Source organism: Propithecus coquereli, unplaced genomic scaffold (genome assembly GCF_000956105.1).
Source record: "Propithecus coquereli isolate 6110/MARCELLA unplaced genomic scaffold, Pcoq_1.0 Scaffold16, whole genome shotgun sequence".
Classification (NCBI taxonomy): Eukaryota; Metazoa; Chordata; class Mammalia; order Primates; family Indriidae; genus Propithecus; species Propithecus coquereli.
This window is the reverse complement of record NW_012140524.1, coordinates 10,469,963-10,474,337: the sequence shown is the minus strand read 5'-3', so window position 1 is coordinate 10,474,337 and position 4,375 is coordinate 10,469,963. Positions and strand designations below refer to the sequence as shown.

At 37.7% G+C, this 4,375-nt stretch overlaps 1 pseudogene; it reads right to left on the bottom strand.

The window, feature by feature from the left end:
- Positions 1-2,857: 2,857 nt before the first annotated feature.
- Positions 2,858-4,375, bottom strand: part of LOC105807551 — a 90,264-nt pseudogene continuing 88,746 nt past the window's right edge.

The following is a 4,375-nucleotide window of genomic DNA, read 5'->3' as shown; positions in this document are numbered from 1 at the left end:
ATCTGCTGGCACCATGATGTTGAACTTCCCAGCCTTCAGGACTGTAAGAAATAAATGTTTGTTGTTTATAAGCCACCCAATTTATAGTATTTTGTTATAGCAGCCCTAATGAATTAAGACATACTTCTTCCATGGAACTTAATTAGAAGAGTAGTGTTATTGGCCACTAACTCAGTTTTCATTTTACCAGGTTCATTTTTAATAGGACACTTCTGACGTTTGGTGTACATTATAATCACATATCAAAACCCAGCTACTTGTTTATTGATTAAGTAGCCATGTAAGTTCCTATCTATTCGTATTTTCCTGGGATTGTATTATAGGAAATGTCACTCCATAATTAATGGAATGTCTTGGAGATATGTTGCTTATGACTTGGTAGGGCTGTTGTGTTCTTCAGTTAACATTTGGAAAACTTTAAAGAATTAAAAAGACTTCTAGAGCCATGTTCCCAAATGAAAGTGAAAATGTAGAATTTTCTATGATGTATTTCCTAAGGAGAATGATCAAAGCATGGCCAGGGAAGACCAAATTTCAGAACACTTTCATGTACAAATGAAAGCCACAAATGGGAGCATTAAAATCTCTAGACACATCTCAAGTTTGGCTTCAAGTATCACTATTTTTCTAAGGAGATATTGAGCTGGATTTTAAGTTACTCTAGGGAAAAAAAAGTAATGCCCACTCCCCCAATCCTTACCAAATAGAAAATACGGAAAATTAATTCTTAAGAAAAAAGGAGATGTAACAGGTTCAGCTTTTTTGAGCATTTAGGTGCACAATAGTCTATGTTTTCTTTTAATAGTAAAACAAAATCTGTTCAGAATTATAAAAAAATTACTTTCTTAATCTTTACTGGATTTTTACAAATTAAAAAGTATAAAGGTTTATAACAAACAATTCAAAGGTATATGATGAGATTTATCTTTTCCTACCATTTGTTTATTCTGCACCTTATCCACTGTGGGGAAAGCAGTATTAAAATAATCATTTATTTTTATTTTATTTTATAAAATATTTTGAATGGGAGATATAATCACATGGTTAGAAAATTTAAAAGTATAGTATATAGCTATCAAAACATCAAGTTGTATGCCTTAAATATATACAATTTTTATTTGTCAATTATACTTCAGTAAAGCTGGGAGAAAAATTGAAAAAGTACAGGGGGCAGATGAATCTCCCACACACATCTGTTTCCCAGATACCCATTTCCCTTCCCTAAGGCTAATGAATGTTGGCACTTTCTTGTATGCCTACAAACATATTTTATTCATATATCAGTACATATTTTTATTCTCCCCCTAATTTTTATACACATTTTCCTGCAGTATCCAACATTCACTGTCTTGCACCTTACATAACACACTTGACAAAGGTTCTCAGAATCGGCACCATCTCTGTAGGTAAAGAGCTTCTCATTCCTTCTGTGCTGCATGGCGTTGCACTGCATGGCTGAACTATGAGTTATGAACAGTCCCCTACTGATGGACATTTACATTGATTCACATCTTTTACTATCCAAAACAATGCTGCAATAAATAACTTTATAAATAGATCATTTTGTACTTGTGTAAATAAATCTGTAGCCTACATTCTTAGGAGTGGATTGCTGGATCAAATGGCATGTGAATTGTAAATTTGACAGATGTGGCAAAATTGCCTCCCTAGTGGTCATACAAATGTATACTTCTACTGTCAGTGCAGGAGAGTGAATTCCTTCCGCAGCTTTGCCAATACTCTATGATATTGTAGTGTATTTTTAATTTGCCTTTTTCTTTTGATGAAGAGGAGCATTTGTTCAGATATTTAAAAGTCATATTTATTCCCTTTTTGTTGAATTGTTTATAGATGAAAGAGGTAAACACTCGTAGAATAGAAATCTTTGGGATCATAGAACTGGATCTTTACTGGGATAATTTCTACACTTTTCCAGAAAAAAAAAATATTTCCTGGTTTCTCGCTGTATTTTCTATATTTTATTATTGCCTCTTTTTTTTTTTTATCAAAAATGGTTTTGGGTTAGATTGAGAGCCTGTGGAAAAGGATGAATGTGTTTATTCTAAGAGTGCTGATGATTACACAAGTTGTCACTTAGGATGGTGAGGGCTGTGGAGAAAGGTAGTTTGACATTCAGATGGAAAATAGCTAAATAAAACTCATGCTTCTCTTCTTTCACTGCCTTTGTGCCTGGCTTATAGGCAGCCTATCAGAGTCTCTAGGAGTTACTTAGGAGTCATACGTCAAATGGACAACTCCCACTAAAATTTTATTCCAGTAGCCAAATGTGTTAACTTTTTGCTGCAGTTATTTCCACACTCGTGATTGGCTTCAGAATATAACCAATTGGAATTTGAGTCTTGTCCCGTCACTCATTCACTGTGTGACCTTGAACAATTAGTCTCTCTGAGCTTTCTTTCACCTCGCCTATAAAATGAAGAGACTAATGCACACTTAGCAGGGGGTTTGTGAGGAGGAAAAGGAGATGATGTACTCTAAGCACTTACTGCAGCCTTGGATACCAAATGGCTGCTGTTACGATCATGCGCTAAGGTACACAGACTTAACCTTACACACTGCGTGTCCTTGGGCAACTTCCTCAGTCTCGCCACGCCTCAGTTTCCTCCTTGAAAAATGGGGATAATAACTGTTCTTCATCAGGTTGATATGTAAAGTGTGTAGCACAGTGCCAGACACATAAGTGCTCAATAAATGCTAGCTATTTGTTTTTATTATTGTCATTATCATTCTCTTCAGCAATTTTCTTAAGCTTCCTTATCCTGAGCCCTTCTGTTGAAAATTGGCCGGGATGCTTCCACTATTATTCTTTCTCTATAGTCATGCTGTGACATTTGAGTCACTGTATGATTGAATCTGCCAGGCACTTCTCTCGGATCTGCATGTGGAGATGCAGGGATTCCTGCCGACATAAGCCCCCAGGGACACTTCTTGGGTCTGGGCCAGAGCCCCTTTCTTCTCTCGTAAGAGTTGCAGGGACTGGTCCACCCACTCTCTTCTGACTGCCACCACCTGTTCTTCCCCTCGCGTTTCTCCTCTTCAGCTCTGGAATGGAACAAAATAAACGAACATCTATGGGGTATAGGAAGGAAGCAGAAAGAATGTAGATCATGGAATCAGGAGACACGGGCGAGTTGGCTCTTGCTTTGTGGCATTGCTTCAGTATTTACATGTGCAAAATGAGAGATTTTTATTCAGTTTTGAAATTTCCTACCAGCTCTAACATTCATTGATGCTCTATTATGTTCAGAGCGTATGCTGTGTGTTTGGGAGGCTGCATAGTAATGCATATGGCATGGTGCTTGCACCACACTGCCAAGAGGAGATATAGCCTAGTGGAAAGAGCACTGGCTGGGTATAAATTTACTGGTGGTTTGCCCTAGGCAATTTGCTCAAATCTTCTGGTTTCAATCTGTGAAATGGGCATTGAATTTAACATAGGTTTTACAGTCAGATGGCCCTACTTCTTTTGGGCTGGGTGACTTCCATAAGTTACACAACTTCATGGAGCTTCCATTTTTCTATCGAAGGCAACTAGCACACATAATATTAGTTCAATGGATAGTTACAGCAGCTGTGAGGAGGAGGAATGTAAAAGTGATAATGATGTTGCTGAAGATGATTCCAACTTTGGAATTTTCCCCCTTTCACTCCCGTTTTGTCAGCAGCAGGAAATCTTTTAGAAAGTCTGAAAAGAGTCAAAAAGTTACAAAATAGAGTCTGAAACCTAGGACCACTTGATTTCCAAGGCCATTTTCTTAACCACTTTGATATCCAGTCAAGGAAAGTCTTAGGTTTAGTGGGATTAATATTTTATTTGAAAATATGAGTGTTCAACATATAAGATTTTCATTTTAATCAGCTCTGGAGTAACATGAAACAGTAAGAAGGTCTGTTTGTCCATCTGAGCTTCGTCTGGCTCTCCAAGGCCATGGTCATTTGAGTCAAGGTCCAATGGGCCTGACATGTGGCTGGGAGTTGTCTAATGAACTGGAATGGAGGACTTGGTAGAGATTCATCAGGTTGTATAGTTAGCAAGAGCTGAGAGGTACCACTCAGTTCTGATGAAACAAAGTAAGAATAACTTGTAAATTCATTGGCCACAGTTGTCAGCAGAACCTCCATCAATAGAACTTCATCAATAGGATCCAATATCTGGGTTATGCCACACCAGCCCCCTATAAGTAGGACCAGGATGGGACTAGAGGGGACACCTCTGAGATCTGAGGACTCTTTCCTTAGCTGTTGAGAGGTCCTGTGAGCTTCTTCTTCCCTACACACCAAGATATCACCATGTATAAGAGAATAAAGAATGGGTGAAAATAGATTGTATAATTATCAAAAAATATTGAGCTTA